The sequence below is a fragment of the Phaethon aethereus genome, assembly GCF_964289735.1.
Source record: "Phaethon aethereus genome assembly, chromosome: 14".
In the NCBI taxonomy this organism is placed as follows: domain Eukaryota; kingdom Metazoa; phylum Chordata; class Aves; order Phaethontiformes; family Phaethontidae; genus Phaethon; species Phaethon aethereus.
This window is the reverse complement of record NC_138590.1, coordinates 10,302,902-10,323,584: the sequence shown is the minus strand read 5'-3', so window position 1 is coordinate 10,323,584 and position 20,683 is coordinate 10,302,902.

Genomic DNA, 20,683 nt, shown 5'->3' with positions numbered 1-20,683 from the left:
CCCGCCCCACCTCTTCCTCCTGTACCATCTCCCCACTGGAACAAGCCGCCATCTGTGCCCAGCACAGTGGAAAATCTCCCTCCAAAATCTTCCAACCTTGTTTATTGTATTAATCTTGACAAAAGGGCAAATTCCATCAGTATAGCCTGATCCTATTCATAGCGTAGCACCTATGGAGATGAAGAAAGCATATCCTTGAAGAGTTTCAGTTGCGTAAGGACCTGAAGCTGTACCATTGATGTGAGCACACCTTAGTTTTGAAAGGCTGGGATGCTATCCAGATGCAGCTTCTGAAACTCCGATTAACTGTGGGTTTTAAAGTTTTTAAATCACTCAAAAAATGGCTGTTCCATGCAAGCAGGGTTTTCTTACAGACTAGAGGAGACTAGGGTCAGCTATACTGGAAACCTTTTAACATAGTATTAAAGACCAGCTCTAGTCTTTTAGCCTAGGTAGTGTAAATGGGTTACATTATAGGTCTCTAACAAGGGGGGGGGGGTGTAAACCCACTTTTTTAAAGTCCTGTATCAAAGTAAGAAAAAGCATATCCTCCTCTTATGAAAAAGAGAATGTAACACAAGATGTGCCACTTCCATCTCAGAAGGAATGATCCATCAATGAAACCTAAAGTACTTTATGAGGGCTAAGCATCTACACCACACAGCATCCACCTCTGTCCATCTGCAGCAGGGAGAACTAATATATACAGAAAAGGAAACTGAGGCACAAAAATCTTATGAGTAGTGTCTGAAAACATAAACCTGTAAACAAACCAGTATGGCAACCTAATCACTTGTGTGCAAGGAAGGTCTCTTCAGCAGGAGAAATTATACCCTTTCCTGGAGAAAAAAGGGGAAAACTCATTCTTATGAAAACCTAAGCTTTTTGGACACAGAAATAAACAGTTTACAACTTACCATAGACAAAACCCCACAAATCTAAACAGAAAAGCTGATTAAAAGATTGTAGAGACAGCAAAACTGATAAATAAAGATAATTTTACCAGCTTTGTACAACAGTCAGTGGCCAAAATGTTAATCTAAACTTTTAAATGTTTATCTATCTGAAACATCCTTCAGAGGTCATCAAAATTTTGCTGTCTGTCAGTTTGAGGTACATCATTTTATTTCATTTACATTGTCCTTCCCACACACACCACTTCTAATGAATTGCTAGAGTTGCTTTGACTTTGGCACACAATGAAGTCTTACACAGCCAAATGTCTTCAGAAGTCTACACCCAGTTTAATTTGAAGGTGTTTTATTTGGACATTCAGCCACCAACCCACTTGCTCTTCAAAGAGGAGAGAAATTGGAGGTCGAACTGGCTTATTCAGAGAGGAAATAGCTTATCCTGAAGCAGCCAGTGAAGTGACCGCTTTGATTACCTTGATGTAAAATAACAGGATTTGGCCCAATAATTATTTTTCCACCAAGCATTTCACGGAAGCCAAGGAAAGCAGTAGTTATATCAACTTGTTACAACTATCAGGTCACCAGGCATCTTTCCCTTCCAGGTCTCCAAAGCTTGGAAGAGCCCCTGGGCAGGTAGAGCAGCCACAGGCATCTGATGTGCATGTGCTGTGCTAGCCTCAGTTCAGGCATTTGCACAAGCGAAGGAGGAAATTTGTCTTTCATAGGAAATATCAGAAGAACCAAGAAAGAGGTTGAAAAACTGCAAAAGTCATCTCTTAATGTTTAGGGGCTTTACTTCAGCCGCTAACTGGTGCTTCCCCACACAGTGCACCTGCTCCCTATGTGTCTTCAAGTCATAGATAGAGAATTTTCCAACAAAAGGCAAACCCAGTCTGTTATTCCCTCTGGAGCCAGTATAACTTCAGAGAGGTCAGGTTGCTGTTTTCCTGCCTGCATTTCCAACAGGTTCCCCACTCTTACCTGGGATAACAGCGCTCTTACACCACAGCTACTCTGAATTTCACAGCAGTTGATCACCAAAAACTCAGGTCTGCCTGCTCCAAAAACACACACCCGCCCCGCTCACTGCATGGCTGATTTCCCACAGCCTTGAGCATGACGGAGCCTGTGGGACACAGCTGAGCAATTCGGACCATATCCCACAGAGGGCAATAATACTTCCACCCATTAATTAGGTGCATTTGTTACTGGAGATGATGGTAAAGTGATTAAAGTTGATGAAATAACAAAAGAAAACCTCTGAAATCATGAGCCGTGTGCCCAACCCTCGCTCTTGCAGTTTGAGCACTGCAGACGCCGTGCCCAGTGATCTAGCGGAGGTCAGGTCTGCAGTGAACTGCCCCCTCCCATACAAAAGCCAAATCTCATCACCACAGCCTGAAGGGAGTAGGAGTATGGACAGTCTGTCTTGAATGAAGCTTTGGAAACCTGAGAAGATTGCACAGGATTAGTCAGTGGGTAACACAAAACCCAAAAGCCACAATTACCAGCCAAGAAGCAGCCACTGTGCCCAAATTTCTCTCAGCCATCCCACCCATTGTATTTGTGGGGCACGCCAAGCAGAGAGCTCCTGATCCTTCCAGCCTACCCCAGAAGGCAGCTCCTGGCTGGGTCTGCCCAGGGAAAGGAATACACAGGCTTTCAGCACTGGCATCTCTGGGCAATGGAGCAAGTTGGGAGAGGGGTCTGACATACCCAGAGTTAAATACCCTTAGTGAAGGGGAAAGGAAACCAGCCCACGCTTATGCCTGTTCCTGGATATTAAAGAGCCTTTTAGACATCTGAGATATTAGGGATCACACTTGCTTGATGCACAAGAGATGCTTTGAAATGGCTACAGCCTTTTTATTCACATAAACTCCCTCTGAGTTGCCTTTTCTTCTCTTTGGGCAGAAGTTTACACCAAGGTTTATTTGGCTTCAGGGCAAACATGATGCTTTGCAGGAAAGCACTGTCAGACCCTTCTCCTAGACAGTAATTATGAGAACAAATAGCTCCTTCTTAACCCACAGAGGAGTCTGCCAGCCCCTCTCTCTGCTATTCTCGGCTTCCTGGCTTATAAAGGGTTACATGAAATCTAAATGAATGGCTTGGCTGGTTGGGAAGCTGAACAGATTTCAGCTGGCAGCGGGGCAGAGCTGTGCTGCAGACACTCACTGCAGGTCACTCTGTACTGGTAACAGAAGACATCCTATGCCCTCCCAAACAGGACTCAGGCAAGTGCAGAGTGGTGTTGCAGCATTGCAGAGCAGGTTTAGAAGTGTCAGGCGCTCCACAAAAAAAAAAAACAAACAAGGCTGTTCCTGCCCTGAAGACCCTACAGACTAAATGCAAGATGGTGCTACAGGCAATCATCTTTTGAGACGCAGACATATTTTTAAGTAGTAGGATGAGCGTCTGGACAGGATGCTGTGAGCTAGAGGGCTGTTATGATGCTCGACCTGGATGCAGTGGTCGGAGCACGGGGAAGTCCTGGAAGCAGGAGTTGCCGCTCTCCAGGGCTCTGCAGCAGTCTGTGTCTGAGTGCAGTTCAAGAAAGTAATTTCCAACTGTGATGTCTAAGCCCAATTTTTAACTTAGTTTTGACTAAGCAGTGCAATGTTTTGTATTTGCTGCAAAATCTCTGTATTTTCCACTTGTTTGCATAAATCCATATGGAACGTCCTTAATGATTCAGTTTTAACTACAGTTCTACTATTGCCTTTGTCAAACAGGCCTGACCTTTATCTCACTTACTTGGGGATAGCCAGTGCAGGTCAAAATCCACTGGATTTGTGAGGGTTCATTGCTAGACCATGAAGTGTTGCCAGCTCCATAGATCCATAGGATAGCCAAAACCAGCACACAGGATGTCATATCCTTACATTTAAGACTAGAATAGAACTTTACAAAGCAAGAGGATTTCAAAAAAGGATCTATGACCTGCAGTGAGATTAGATAACCCACTTCAGTGAAATGAGCAGGACAGGGAGAAGTATGAATTTGGGTGTTACACTGCTTTATAGATGGGTGACACCCAGACTCTGAAACCCCTGCCTGCACCGAGCACTAGTTGTGAGTGGTGTCAATGAAGTGAAGGGCAGTTCTTAAGAAGTAAAGTGTAATCTGATGTCAGTGAAACTATCAAAGCCTGGCCCTTCACTTTTATTGGCCAATGAGCACAAAAAAAAAAAGAGTTGCTGATGTTCAAAGAGGGCATCCTGGATTCAGCAGGGAAATCACACAGCAGCCATTCATTAAAAGAGTTTAAAGTGTTCCCCAGAGCTGTATGACTCTTCAGAGAGCAAATGTTCAGAGGTATCTGATGAATTCTCTATTTTTGTGCACTTGTGCTTTTTAACTCTGCTACGTGGAATGCCCTTTTTCCCCCATGAAAAAACTGTAGCCACAAGGCTGGACACTGAGAGAGAATGGATTAAAAAAATAGGGGTCATTTCAGAGAAGCATCCAACAGTTCAGCTGTTCCTCATAACGCACCTCAACTATCAGGACTTCATCTAACCATACGTCTATACATGCCTGAAGCATTCCTCACAGGAGCACCAGGATATGTGTTCCTGTTCCAGCATTGAGTCACAGTAGTTCATCCGCAAATAGCCATCAGCTTCATGTTTTAAACCTAATGCATATGCAGGAGACTCTTCTGGGATTTCCAGCTGGTCTTACTTGCAAAACATCTCAAGATTGTCTCTTCGCATGACATCTGAGGCTTCTCACAGAGCATCCCTGCCTGTGGGCCCTGGTGCAGAACAGCACAAGTAGAAAAGATGTGGGAAGAGACAGGACTGTCTTCAAATTAAAAGTATAATGGAGAGATAACAGGATGAATGGGAGCAAGGGAAGTGAGGGAGAAGAGTTGTGTCTTATGTTATACTCAAAGGCTTGCCAAACAACATGAATGCTTAGCAAGACATGCCTTATGATCCTGCTCTTGATCAGAACAAAACTCATACCTGGTCTTGGAAACAGGACAGTATCCAAAAACATGAAACGAGACTGTTGTCGTTCATATTTGCTTACTGAACTTCACGCAGAAATTTACAGGTCCTAGCCCTAGAAAAAAGGGGAGATCTCTCCTCGTTCTTTGCGTGAAGGCAGCGTGAGAATCCTTTCGCCTTTCAAGATGTGGTTTGCAAATCACCTCTCCATCTCAGAAGCTCTGGATGAGTAAATATTAGTAATAATGTTTCTGCCTTGTCCAGAAGAAAATGAAGAGGTGGGAGGACAAAATGAACCCTTGTGCTGAAATCATGGAATGGTTTTGGCTCTGTCTTGCAGTCCAACACATATCATGGCATGCACACAGCACTCTTGCTCCCCGTTTTCTTCCTGATGATACCATCCATGGGCAGTGGAGCAGGATGGATTCAGGAGGAGGAGGATGGAGGGCTACGCTGGCCGAACACCCCATCTCCATCACTGGAAAGAGCTTGTTGCATGGAAGAAACAAGAACACATTCCACTGGTGCAATCAAAAGAAACATTGACCTCATTGGGACCTAACATTGGTGGTGTTACGATGTTGGGGAGAGAAGTGTGTATTTATCCCCCTTTCATTTCTTGTTAAAAAGCATAGCCCATGTAGCACAGCCCCCACTCCAGAGCTGAGGAGAGCTGCAACACAGAGGAGACATTATTCTCAGCTTTGGATTAAGATCAGTATTTTAATGAAAGCACTTATTAGCCCCAGCTGGGGCTCAATTTTCCACTGAGTTGGGAAAAAAAATATATTGCCCTGGCCATTCTTCTCTGGGGATTGTGCAGAGACATCTGAGAGTATCAATTACTGATCATAATACTCATTGGAAACGAACAGCTGGGGAAAAGCCGCTGGCTGGAAACGACTGGATTGCTTTACATTTTAAAGTATAGTTCTTGGCTATATGGTGTCCATTTTTTTCCCACTCTGGGATCCTGACTGCTCTCAATGGGCTGCAGCAATCCTGCCCTTGCCACCTTCTCACGCCTGTGCCACCTCGACAAACATCAGAGGAAGCTCAGCTCTCTGCAGAGACCACAGTTGGCCTCGGGCTTCCCAACGTGTGGAGCCGAACACAGCCTCAGGCGTCCTCCTACGGGCTGTGCATATCGACCAGAGCCACCCAAACCCTCCGCCTTAGGGAGAGAGACACTATGCTCTGTCTCCCAAAAACCACAGCAACCCAAATGACCTCTGGGCCATTCATGTGCCAGTGCAGGTTACTGCCCATGGAAGCAGGAGATGTGCAGATATAATTCCTGACTTCAGATCCCTCTCAGAGCCGTAACTCTGAATTCACGTACATCCCGTACTGTCCTGGGGAAGGAGGGATGGTTGCCCAGGGATTAAAAGCAATGTCGTGCTGCCCAGGTCTGCTGCAGCCCTGGAAGCCCTGCCATGGCACGGCAGTGATCCCTGCACTCCAGAGGGAGGGTGTCCTGTCACCCAGGCAGGGCAAGGGTGACAAAAGAAACTCACTGCCATGTCAGTAACTTGGTTTTGACAAAGTGACTGTGTGGGAAGGGGAACATTATTCAGCCAGTTGAGCATGCAGGTCTCCTCCTTTCTCCTGCAGTTATGGGTTGGAGGAATGTATACACGGACATGAGGTTTTTCCTCGAGAACACAAATGCTAACGTGCCCTCTTTGGACGTTTGTACCATCCGGTGACTTAGGCACCCAGGTCCCATCAAAACAACCTGTTATTTCAAAGTTGAACATCATAAAATGCACAAGAGGTTCATAACAAGGGGCAGACCTCTGCCTTGTTCAGCAAGGAGGGTATGGAGATGCGCGTGCGCGACGTTACATTTACAGAAGAACTGGCACCACGGTAAAGTGTCCAACAGCAGCGGGTGTGCGGGTGGGGTGTGTAGAGCCACCAGCTTTTCCCTCGTGGCCCCCGGGGGTGGAGGGGGTGGCAACACTCAACTCCTGCCCCTGCGGATCGAGCAAGAGGTAGAGGGAGAGACGTCCGCAGATGTGTGCCAGCAAATGCTGGAAGAGTTTAAAGCTGTCTTCACGTGAACAGCTGCACTGAATCGTAATGGATGGTCACTCTCAAAGGCAAACTGTAAACTTCCCAACAGAGCAGGCACTGTGTGTCTCGTGTGTGTGTGTGTGTGTGTGTACAAACCACATGTTTCCCTGGGGCTGGGGGCTGCGGTGGGGATAAGGGGGACAGGAGGGAAGCCCACCCCCGCAGTTGCCAGGTTGAAGGTTTCACATTCTTTCAGTTGTAGCGGCTGGAGTTATTTTTCTCCCCTTGGAATTTCAGATCTGGGCGAATTTTGTCAGAATATCAAATCAATAAAATGCTCTATCTGGGAAACTGTTCTCTAAATGCCATGGAAAAAACCTCAGGCTGCAGGAGCTGGTCCCCAGCTAGCCTGGGACCAGGTAGCTCAGGATTGCACGAGGAAGCAAAGGAAATCACAGGCGTGTTGGCCTTGAGAATTGCGCTACTGCTTGGGATTTGATTACTTTTTTCATTCCGCCATCATTCCCACAACCAGTTCATCCTAGCTGAACGGGGAGCCTAATTCTTTGCAGGGGATAATAGAGAATATGCATGAAAGCCAAACCTTGAAGGCCTTTCCCACCTTTAGAGGAAAAACCCCTTACTGCTGTCCCCACACTATTTTCACAGCACCCCTTCAGACCCAAACCCCAGCCCATCTAACATGACAAATTACATCTCCCACAAGCACCCTCCAGCCAGGGATGTAGCGCAGTGCCCACAGCTGCTCTAAGCCCACAGGCAGATGCTAATCGTCATCTTGTGGAAACAAGCAATGAGCACCTGAAAAGAAACCAAGTCTGAGCATCACACAGACCAGCCATTCAGCTCAGGCCAGTCCCATTAGATTTGGTTGACAAAAGAATCCGACGTGCACATTTATAATTTGCCAAAAAAAAAAAAAAACAAGAGAGCGAGAAAGAAAAAAAAAAATAGGAAGAAAAGCTTTCCCTTCTGAATGGAGAGTTTCTGTGGCCCAGCCTCCCTTCTTGTCAGCAGACAGGGTGGAATTCCCAGGCTACGGGGGAGATCTCCTGGGGCTGATCATGTTCTTAAAGGCATGTTCCCAATCAAGAAGGCTGGGATGAGGCATAATAATTGCATAGGCTTCCTGAGAACTGGCTTAATATCCCTCAAGACTGATTTAACCTAGTTTTTCATTCTGCTTTCACATCAAAAAATAAAGATCTGTCTATATCTTGATATACTGCAAATCAGGAAATGGAGGCGTATGGTATATCTCATCCTCCCCTGCCTGGAGCTCTTTGAGGCACGCTGCCAAGGCAGAGCCGCCTTTGCTTTTGCAGGCACTTCCATTGTGTCAGCAAAGCCGTGCCGATTAACGCTGGTGAGAAAGAGAAACTAGCGGCCTGTTAAAGGTTCGAGAGTCAGGAGCTATCTAATCCTGTGCTGGCATGGGCTTTTACGTCCTTGAAATTCATGGGCAATAATTAGAATCATTACTAGCCTACATTACACACCTATCGGTCTGTAAAGACAAATGAGGATGGAGAGCCTGGGCCACAGCTGACTGTAATTATCATTAACACAAGGATACTGGAAAATGTGCCTCTATTAACGGAGAAGTGCCAATCTTGTACTTACCTTTGGAGTCTCTGGAGCACCTTGAGGCAGTCCCGAGATGCACGCTGGCATTTCCCTTTCCAGCTGAGCTCAGGCTGTCGACCTTCTGGCAGGTAATCCCCAGAAAGACCCCAGACCACTGTGTCTGCCTGATGCTGTACATGTGCTGTCACTGCAAGTCCAGATGGGAGAGACAGAGGTTGTCAGCTCCAAGTCAGCCGGAGAACCTGCCTGCAGCAGATAGCCACGCTGCTAAGGGCACTTAAAAGCAGAGGGCAGACCCATGGCTGCATCCCAGGGGACCAGCTGGGTAAATCCCAGGGAGCACCCCAAGATAAATCACGCAGTCTGGCCATAAAGCCGCACCGCAGCATGGATGCAGACACACTAGTCTGGCCTGCTGGCAGAAACACTGGGCTTTTCTGTTCCGCAAGGATGGGGTAAGCTTTTTCTGTAGGGACAGCCATCAGCCCCCACTTTGACGTTAGTACAGACCATGCTGTGTTGGTGTCAGAAGTGAGCTGTTTGCTATAAAGTTATCTTTAAACCGTGCTACACATGATTATAGAGAGACTGTAATCGTAACTGGCCTCTTCACTACAAGTGCTTTTAATCCTGTAATAAATGAATGCTCTACAGACCAAGACACAATCATTTTTACATTGAATGCAGCCAGTTTGGACTCCCAGTTCCACCTTTAAAAAGACAGATCTCTAACAGCAGAGTAAAAAGCTAGCTCTGAGGTCTGTAATAACACGTACCTTATAACTGGTCTGCAAAGATACCCCTAAACACTACACATCAACATCACGGTACAATTTGGTAGGTTGCCCACCATTGCTAAGCTGACTCAGCACAGCAGACATGTCTGTGTGACAACTGGGCAAGTCACGTTTGATGCCACATGTTTGTGATACAACAGGGCATTTGCAAAGCACAAAGTGTGATTTTTGTCTTGGAAAAAAAAAAAAAGAGAGTAGATCAATTAAATTATGGGACTTCAGGTCATGAGTTGCACCTCTGAGCCATCCTGCTGAATACTAATGCTCCTCAGTCAAGCATGATCCCATATAAATCTGCACCTTGTCTGGCTCAAGCAGCCATGTGAGCCCCAAACACCCCTTGGCTCCCTTAGATCCAAGGTGGGATGAAACAATAGTATCCTTAAAACACTTGGGACCAATTCCCAGGCTTCTTACCCATTCTGGGCTCAGTCCTTACTCCTGCTGCAGGCCATAGCAGCTTTACCTTGAGCTTATACCACCAGTGTCCAGACTTCAACTGCTCCAGAGGTTGCTGTCTCCAGCAAGAAATCGACTCCGAGTCCAACAGCTTCACTTAATTTTGCTGTAATCATTCTCTGCTCTTTGGTCAGGGTGGCATCCCACCGCCCATGACAGCTCGCACAAAGATAGGGCAACGTAAGGTGAAACAGGCAATTTCCATCAGTCTCTCAAGCAGATGTGGGTGAGCGCGGGATTCACTACAGAAACTCTACAGGCCACATTTTTGGCAAATCCTGGGCTACATAAACAAACAGGCAACATGACCTGAGCTCCCATAAATTTCCTGAAAATCCTTAATTACTCTAAAGACTTAATAAAGTGTTTCACAGCAGAGGCAGTGGCCAGTAATTACAGTTTTGGAATCTGTGAAGTAGCAAGCTGAAGTCCAGCTCTGTGATTGGAAATGCAAGCAGTAATAGTAGCTCTTTCAGAGCTGTATTGGGTTTGCATGGCAAGGTTTTGGTAGCGGGGGGTTGCGGAGTGGCTTCTGTGAGAAGTTGCCAGAAACTTCCCCCATGTCCGACAGAGCCAGTGCCAGCCGGCTCCAAGATGGACCCACCACTGGCCAAGGCTGAGTGGCTTTTAGAGCCTGTAGCTGTCCCTGTATAATTTTTGCTAAATCATGGTCTTCCAGCATACAGTTTACACTTTCACAATGTTTTGCCACTCCATCTGCAAAAATTTGTCTCTATATTTAATGTATTTTGCCCTTTGATTAAAGCTTCTGCTGACAGCACGCTTGGCTCGGGACGCAGCAGCTCACAGAGAAGGGTATGTGATGGCAAAAGAAGTGTGTCGTGCTCTTGCAGTGGGTTGACCCTGGCTGGATGCCAGGTGCCCACCAAAGCCACTCTTATCACTTCTCCTCAACTGGAGAGAAAGTATAATGAAAGCTCATGGATTGAGATGAGGACGGGGAGAGATCACTCAGCAATTACCATCATGGGCAAAACAGACTCAACCTGGGGAAAATTAATTTAATTTATCACCAATCAAATCAGAGTAGGGTAATGAGAAATAAAAACTAAATGTTAAAACACCTTCCCCCCACCCCTCCCTTCTTCCTGGGCTTAACTTCACTCTCAATTTCTCTACCTACTCCCCTCGAGCAGCGCAGGGGGACGGGGAATGGGGGTTGTGGTCAGTTCATCACACCTTGTCTCTGCTGCTCCTTCCTCCTCAGGGGAGGCTCCTCACCCTCTGCCCTGCTCCAGCCTGGGGTCCCTCCCATGGCAGACAGTTGTCCATGAACTTCTCCAACATGAGTCCTTCCCACAGGCTGCAGTTCCTCACGAACTGCTCCAGCCTGGGCCCCCCACGGGTGCCTACTGGAAGTAGGACACGCAGGAAAGGTTTGGGACCTGCCATCATGTAAGAGGGTTGTCACTGCTGTACCCTGCTCAAGGGATCTATACCAACACCATGTCTGCATGCAGGTGGATGAACATTAGCTGAAGCAGGGTGAAAAGAGGGGAACAAGAAAGAAGGGTCACAGCTCCCACAGACACCCCTCCAGATTCAAGGGGAGCCACTGTCTCCAACTGGTCATTCAGATCATCATGACTCTGGGAAAGGCACTCCCAATAATTGCACATAGGAAAACACAGACTCACACGTTGCTTGGAAAGGCTGCCAGTCCTGAGTTACTCATCTATCACATTGCTCTGACTGCATTTAAAATGCTTTTCATCAGTCTTTCGGTCATCTTTTCACCCTTCTATGTGGTGCTGTTAGCAAAGCCCCTCTTTAAAGCCTACCGAAGGATTTCGAAAGAAAACAAGCCTGTTAGTTTTTCCTTTTGCTTGTCATTACACAAGAGCAGTGCTTGAGATCCAAGTTTCTATTAAAAAAAAGAGGACTAAGTTAAGCTCTTGCATGATGTCTCTAGAGATGCATCAGACAGTGCTGTCTTACACATTCCTTGTACAGCAATAGGAAAGTTTGTATACCAACCCATCTACAGCTATTCAGCTGTAAAATCCCTTAGAACATCTATCCACAAACCAACAGCAACCAAACTCCTTTGAAACTTTTGGACAGCAGAGAGGAATTCTATGCCTAATGCCTTAATCATAGGGTTGGAGGCTTCCATTGGTCCGTATTAGCGGTGGCAGCAGGAGGGCTCATGCCACATACAGGTGAAGAAGAAAAGTCAAGATAAAGGGTATTTCAAGGAAACAGAACTGAAATGCATAGTAAGCCCTATACTGCCAGCCATTGTGTTAAACTACTTCTGGCGAGTATCCTATTTCATAGATCACTGCAGAATTTGTTAGTTGTTTCTACAAATTTAGGGGAAAAAAAATCTCATACGCCTACTGCAATCAGTAATGTGCAAGTGAACACCACATTTGTTAATGTTTTCAGAGATCTTTCCATTCCATTGGTTCATCTGTAGAACAAGAATGTAAATAGCTTAGATTACTTATCTCATTAAAAACAAAAAAAAAAACCCTCTCAATTTTGCAGCTATGCAGCCTGTGATCCATACAGACAGCCCTGGGATATTAGTGAATAATACAACCTTCAGTTCTTCTTTAGCAAAACAGATGAAGTTTTTACTTGTTCTTCTCTTACTGGTGTTTTTGGAAAATAAAGAAAGGAAAAAATTGTCAGACAAATATAGTCTACGTGTCACTTCAAACCAATTGCCTGGGACCTGGACACAAAGCCCATTGAAGTCAGTGGAAAGATTCCTCCCAACTTCCACGAGGTTTGGCTCAGACCCACGTGAATGCGCTTCTTGCAGGTGTAAGTTTACATGTTTCTTTTTAAATTGCCTGAACAAAAACTGCCCTCAAGAACCACCTTAACCACAGCTGCATTTGTCTGTAACGGGGAGCTTCCACCCTGCCTTCAGCAACGTTCCTGGTCCAGGGCCAAATCTCCAAGCCAGTACATCCCTCTATCTTCTTCTCCAAACCTGTCATTTTTGTATGGCCCACATTTCTAAGTGTCCAGACGCATAGGTCTGGCCTATCTCTCCCCCTCATTTCTTTGCCTACATGGCTAACATCAGTGCCACCCAAGCACCTGCATAACCATCAGAGGTTACCTGGGAACTGCAGAATTAACCTCCCGCATCTCCCTGGGAGCTCCCCTTGGGAGATGGGTCTGCTCTCTGCTGCTGGCTGGCAAGGCAGGGGAAGAGCAGTGCATGGCAAAAGTCTCATCATGATTTTCATATACAACTCTATATATGTATACTCATAACAGCATTCCTTTCATTTTATCCTTTCATTTTTTCCTTTTAGATAGTCAAGCAAATTTTCTTCTGAATTTGTCACTTCATATTCCAGAATATTGAATGAGAAACTGGGGAATTTTATTCTGGCTAGAGGTAAAAAAGCCAATTATTTTCACTTATTAGCTTATTGTAGCTGGAACCTAACTCCAAGAGTATCAGGCTCAGTGCCTAGAAGACTCCACCACGTAACAGAGATCGCTAACAACCGAGGAGTACGATAACCTCCTGCCCACAGTTCTGGAGTTCGGTGCAGAAGGAAGAGGTGCCTATATTAGCAGTAGTTATGCAAACCAAACAGAAAGTGAAATCAATGTGAACCTTGCCTAAATAGGTCACTTATCTGCTTCGGTTTCCCCCTCCGCCCCCCTGATCCCCAAACGGTCTTTGAACATTCAGAGTTCTTCAAGTCACTGAAGGGACAATTACACACTCCACTAAGCACAAAAACAAAACTTGCATAATACAGTGTTGAACTCAGAGGGTTAAAGGACGCCCCTGGGAGCAGCAGCAGCGACAAAAAAGCATGTTGAATGTTCCTTCACCTTTCTGATTGCTCATTAATCTTTGGCATGGTTCCATGTATGAACTCATTGCACCAAAACAGGCTTACTCCCCGCTACTGGGTTAAAACGTACAATAGAAACATGTCCTGGGATGGGCAAGTGCAGGGGATCCAAATGTGCAAAAGGTAAGCCAGACTCCGAAATTCACTGTACTACAGAAAGCTATCTGTGGCTCTTCACAAGCTGAAAATGAGTATGAAATATGCCAGGGACAACACATGCAAGGATTTATTAATTTTGCCAGAAATGAAATGGCATCCATCTCTAACGCTTGAGCACAGGATGAGGAATCAGGAGAGACTGGATTTCTGCATGGTTGTGCTGCCCATTCCCACACTGTGCCACTTTCAGCACTGTACCTTTCCCCGTGCCTCAGTTTCCCCATCTGTGTTCTGCAGGTCTGTGGCTCAAAGCCGCTGCATGTATTTTTTAAAGAAAAGAGCACTGAAAAGAAAGCCAAAAGAGGGAAACAGGGAATGGAAAGGCAAATCCTTCCAACATCAGTCAGCCCCCACTTTTCTTAAGTAAGAACCACAGGAGAGGTGGAAGTAAAAGGACCCATGAAGGCTGGAAGCACTAGGTTTCAGACAAGTCCACCGTGACAACTTGTGCCCCTTTAATAGAGGGGACGGTTCAAATCAGCAGCCATAAGCGTGGTCCTCGTGGGCTTTGCTCCCTGCCAACAATATTCAATGTACTGCTTTGTCTTTCAGAAAGAACATGTAATTGCTATCGTTCATTATTTACAGATGTGCAGATATCTGAATCTACTCAACAACCATACTGAGCTGCTGTCCAGAGCCAAGAAGTTAGGTTCACAAGAGGCTTAGGAAGACTATCCTGAGAGATGAGAATTAGGTTTCTGGTGTTCAATTCAAGCCATTTTCCCCTTGAAAACACCTGCTGGTTTCTCCTCTTGCACTCACAGGGAAGCAAAAGAAAATTTCACGCTATTCCTTATCTGCCTCCTCTGTATCCTTTTGTCAGTTCCCACCAGTGGCTTCCCTATCAGGTGTCACATCTGGGAGGGATGTAAAGCCGACAGGCAGAGAGATGCCTGCCCAGCCATCTCAGATTAACCACTTCCATGCTTTTCCCTGTGTAAACATGGGTTCACTCACTGGGTCAGTGGTAGGTAAATAACTGGAGACTGGAGATTCTCCCCCGGCTTGGGACAGTATCAGTTGATATGATCCTGGCCCTGACAAAGCTAACATCAGACATGTGTTGACTTTAACACTCTTGCAAAATGATAACAACACGATGCTGTGATATTCCCCAGAGTGGCTCCCTTCAAGACTTGAGACAGTGGGAAGATGAAGAAACATCCATCTCTACAGGAGCTCACCAAGCATGCCTGGGAGGAAGCGAGAAGGAACCCAGTGGCCCACAAACAAGGGTGTAGCACAGTGAGAGGAGCTGATACAAGGTGAACAACTTTTACTTTGAAGGATTAAAGTCTTTAGAGGACGGGCTCACCATGGTGCAAGCACTGCTCCATCAGCCCATTTTTGAGAAGAGGGTGGAGGATCACTACGCACAAGGACAAATATCTTTCTAGTGAAGACTGGACTATTCAATGTCAAAGAAACCCAGAGCAGGTCCCAGATGCCTGGCAGTGGACTAGCAAGGACCAGTCATAAGTGATGGATGGCATCTGCAAATCACTAAGGTTAAAAAAATCCCAATAATAAAAACTACAAGGTAAGAAATTTGTGGCATCTCCAAGTTTCTATCCATTTATCTAAGACTTGTCGGGTAAGTTGAGATTCCTGTTTTACATGTGAGCACCTAAAGACACAGAAGCAAAGTGACTTTTAGGGCATCTCTGAAAACAGTGGGCACTTGGAAATTTTAAAATTTCCCAGCTCCTGGGCTAATGACTCAAGAACTAGCCACTTTCTTAAAGCACAAGGCAGCTAAAATACTGGCTAAGTTACAACAGTGTGGGGTAGAAGATAAAAGGATTTACAGGGTTCGGTTTAATAGGATTGAAGGTTAACAGGATTTTAAGGTTAGAGTTTAAAATAACACAGCAAAAATGGAAATCCAGAGTCACAAAGAACAATCTGTATTATTCATTTCTTTCTCCCTGAATCACACAGACCGTAAATCAACCCAGATCAGGAGACGTCACCAGCCACTGCTGTCTTCTCCAGCCCAGAACACTGGACTGGCAGACAAGGTACGCAGGGATTTTATTTTCAGGGCTCTGACACTGAGCTGTTATGTGACACCTGGAAAGTCACATCACATTTCTGTTCTTCTCCCACCAAGAAACATGTTGGTTTAGGTTATTGTTGTTGTTGTTATTACAATTATTTCTACCCCTGCTGCTATAGGCACTACCACAGGAAGCCCCCTCGTATACCAGGATCTCATTGTGCAAATCACTGTGTGCATGGGATTCTGTAAAAAAACCTCAAACCTCTTCTCCCAGGGGGAATATATGTCCTAAACCAAAAGAAAACAGGTGGAAACAGGCAGATAGGAGAGTGCTGGCACGAGGTAAGGCAGGGCTGCCGAGCACTTCACACCAGAGCGAACACCCGTCGCTCCGGGCTGAGGGAGCATCCTGGCCGAAAGGGCTGGTCCCTTCTGCGGTTACTAATCATCACCATGGTGCCAGCAATACACAGTTTATATGCGCAAAGCTCCCGGGATGTACAGAGGGGATTAAAGCACAGGGAAACAGATCCTGAATGACCAGAAGAAAACGTTCAATTCACGCCTTTAGTCTTTTCTAACAACTGCACTTCAGCGTATTTGAGCCTCTCTCCGAATATCGCTGGTTACAAGTATCTGACACAAAGCGATGCCAGGAAGCACTTTTGCTTGGTTTTGTTTTTCTGTGGATGCAGGACCCTGCCTAAAAAAAGTCACCAGCTAGAAATACTGGACTGCTGTGGCTGCATGGCCTGGATTTTTCTTCCAGCACCATGAGATTTCAGACGGGTGTGCTTCTTGGTGTGCTATGCTTGGTATGTACTGGATTTGATTATAGGTTTTTTTGCACTTCTATCTTCATTAGTTCTACCTCATGGAGAGCGTGGAATGCATGCATTGCCAGCCCAAGAAAATTAAGATGTAACGTTGTTTTTCAGGGACATATGCTGGGGGCATATGTTTTTCCCTACTTTCCCCTATCAATGCATAAATCCCAAATGGAGCTATCAACAAAAATAGAGAGAACTGTGCTGACCCAGTTTAAGGGTTGGGTTTTTTCTTTCATTCTTTTGCTTCTCTAGGCCAGAGACAGAACAGAGGCCACAAGCAGAGCTGCCAAAACACATGTGCATGTTGGACGTTTTTGTCTAAAGACACTATGAAGTGCTAAAATATTAAATATGTCAAGCAGAAACGTTTCCTCTGGCCTTCAGAGGAGTTCTGCAAATGGCAATAAAAATGTAAAAGAAGAATGCTGAATAATCAAATGTGGTTTCTTTTTTTAAATGTAAATAGTGAAAGCTGAGTGTTAGTGAGTTGAGGCTGAGTCCTGGAGACTCCGCACACGAGAACAGAGGCAGCCCTGGGCTCTTCAGCACCGCTCCTTCCCCTACCCTGAAGGGATCATTTCTACGGGTAAGAAACACAGCAAACATCCTGAACCGTGAGCTTCAGGACCAGACATATTTGGATCAGAGGGTTTTTTGCACCATCCAATCCAGTCTCTGAAGTTCAGAACAAGCTTGGCTTTTCAGTCCCCCAGTCCCACTCCGAATTGTTCGGAACCAGACTTTGGATTCAAGGCTGTTTCCCAGTCCTAATGATCTGCTCAGATCTGGACTTCTCCGACAGCACTGCCAACAAGGAGAGGATGCAGAGAAAAGGATATTTGAAAAAGCAAACGCTCGCCTTAGATGAACTCCGCAGTAACCTCCAAATTCAACCCCCAAGGGTCAGTAAACAGCCACCGAATGGCAGCGACAAACACTGCCGATGAGTTCGAGGACAAGCCAGGACATAAAGTCCGCTCTCACTCCCCAAGTGTGCCATATTACTTATCATGACTGCTATTATTTAGCTGTTTGGACCACGCTTCCCCCCTCCATCATGCGGTACCAGAGACAGGGCGCTCTGAGGCAGCAAAGGTCTGGGATTATAACAGAGTCCCTAAGCTGTGCTGGTGGCACATTTTTTTTTTATTATTATTATTTTTGTCTGCAAAACCCACTGAAGTAAATACCAAGTAATTATGGTGTTCTGAAGTGACCTTACGGAGCATGTGCTCGAGTCCGTGGACCTCAGCCAAAGCTACTATTGTGGATTTCATGCCAAGGCTTGGGAGAACCCTGGCTCCCTCCCATTGTTTTCTTTGGCCGGGCTCTATGGATTCTCAGCCTGGCAAGAAAGCCCCATTTTAAAAGTACTGGCAAACATCGTGCAGTTTGTCACACCACGGCTTATGATTTAGGACCTTGATTTAGGCTCAACACTGGGCTCTTTTGTTCAGCTGTGTTGGTACATCATTTGCAACTCTGTATTAGTTAATAAACGTCAGTCTGCTAAGAGCGTGGCATGTCCAGTATTGCGGTGAGGATTTTCTCTTGAATATACAATCCGTAGCGGGAATGACTGAAGGAAATTGAAACAGCTCTGTCCACCAGCCGGGGGCTTAAGCGCGTGTAAACAAGGCTTTCTAATACAATGGATGCTTCAGTGACATGGTCTTGCTGCATACCTGGGCAAACCCACAGCTGGAGGATAAGGATTTGCACTTCTCTTTTTTGTTTAATAGAACCTCTTTTTGTTTATGATTCGACCTCAGAAACACAGGTGGAATTCTAGGGGGTTAAAAAAAAACCCACAACACAAAACTACCTCTCTGACTCCACAAATCCATCTTACAGTTCCCTCAGGCTTTGCTAGTACGTAGTTAGAAGCAAAAAATGACTCTGCAAAAAGCAGCCTTTTGGTAAAAACCAGCTCTTGCGCATTTTGTGTATTTTGGAAGCCATATTCGATCATTTTACTGGCTAAGGATAGCAAAACCAGACGCTGAGATTCAGACTCCTCCAAATCCTCTGTGCATGGAGAGGAGGGGGAAGAGGGCAGGCTGAATATTTAAAATCAAACTAGTGTGAAGGAGAAAAGTCTTCTTTTAGAAATAGAGGCAAAATGCTCAAAATCTCTGTACCTTTGTGACTGGCGCTGCCAAAACTCAAAAGAATAAAACAGCCCTCTATGCTGCTTATTGATTAGAAATTAATAAACCAGCCGGCTTCTCTCTAAAATAACTGTCACTTTTTGCTGTCAAACTAACCACGAATAGTAGAATACAATTATTAAATCGTGGATACAAAATGCAAGTGAGCTAGTAAACCAGTTAATTAATGACCATACTGGATCAAATCACCAGTGACTGGATTGGCTGGTAACATAGCAGAGATGAAGCTTAGACTAGGGTCAACTCCTACTAATACTGAGCCTAGAAAATCAAGGACATGGTTGGTGCTACCTCTTGGCCGCTGCAGCCATTACGGATTCCTCAGGGGTCCAAACAGACAAGGAAATGCTTCATTTCCTCCATCTTTAAGCCCAGTGTACCTACCTTTGCTATATAACACTTGGCAATTCCTTCTTTCTCACTAGAAAGCTTTGTTGGTTGTATTTTACAGTCTCTGTGATCCGAGGGAGGACTGCTCAGAATTTGGGCTAGGAAATGAGAAGTGGTATCACTCTAATACATATATTTATACAAAAGGCTATCAGTTCCAGCCCTTACTGTCTCTTTAACACCTCAAAAGCGTAAGTGAAAAATTTCAGAGGGAACTGCCTGCCGGTGTACTTTCTATATTGCTAAAATAAGGCAAAAAGGGTGTAGTGTTACTTCATGACAAGAAGACAAGCATGACACGACTCACTCTCCGGAGTCTTATGGCATCAAAGTTTGGTGATGTCACCTGTAGTCTGTACCTCACACCAACAGGTTTCTCTGGGCTGCTGACTGATCGGTTTGACCCAGCACAGACATGTTTTTCTCCTTTTATATGCCCTGTCTCAGCACAGAAATCATCCTTGCCTTGTGGTATAATGTTGGAAGTATGAGAGTATGATCATATTCTGCTCATACCTAAACATGGTTATAATTCCACCTTGCTCCAGTCTCTGGCACTTCTCCAGAGCACTTCTTCTAACCAAACCAGGTTAGCAAAAGCCAACCCTAATCAACACATAGCAAACTGGATTCCTGAACAGCTTGGAAAGTCCCTGTCTTTACATCGGTGGGTCTTTCACAACATGTCAGGACAGCCACAAGCAATGCAAGGTCCCAAAAGCACAGGATAAACCAGAGCCAACTGCATGAAAGGCATCTCAACACCCACCTCCGGTGGGCTACGGAGGGCTCCCACATGGCTCAACCTCAGTGCATTCATGGACATAACTTATGACCTGATGAGCCGCTGCAGCTTCCCACTCACAGTCTCAAAAATTCTCACACCTTTTCTTAAAATACACCTTGAGGTTCCTTTGCAACCAGCTGGAAGTTGATAAAACAACCACTCTTGGAGTAACCGGGTAAAGGGTCAACCTCCAGTCACAGCACCCAATGTCAGACCTGTGCTACAGCCTGCTGGTACAAATCCCATTTAAGCTAAAGAAAACTAAAATGTGTGTATACCCAAGCCCACTCTTATGTCTATGTACACTTCACACCAGCCCATGTGATTTCTGGTCCCAAGTTCACACCCAAACAGGAAAGGGACTATTTTTTGCTTCAGGTGTGACTGAAATCTCACTCAACTCACCATGCTCATGAGAATTCAATGCTGGATCTCACTGAACAGCTGACCTGACTTCAGTCTTGCCATACGAGGCCAAATCCTAACAGAAACCACCTGTGGTATTTCAATAATATTAAACCCAAGCTGAATTCAGCCTTGTACCTGACTCATATCCAGCATCAACTTCCTTGGCCCACTTCTAGCCTCTTGCTGTCAGCACTCCAAGACTGAGAGTCATGGAAGAATAAGCTGCATTCTGTTAAACCTCATGGCCAACGCTGCCAGCTGAAGTGTTATCCCCGCTATCCGTACTGGGGACGGTGATGGGGTATGAAACAAAACAG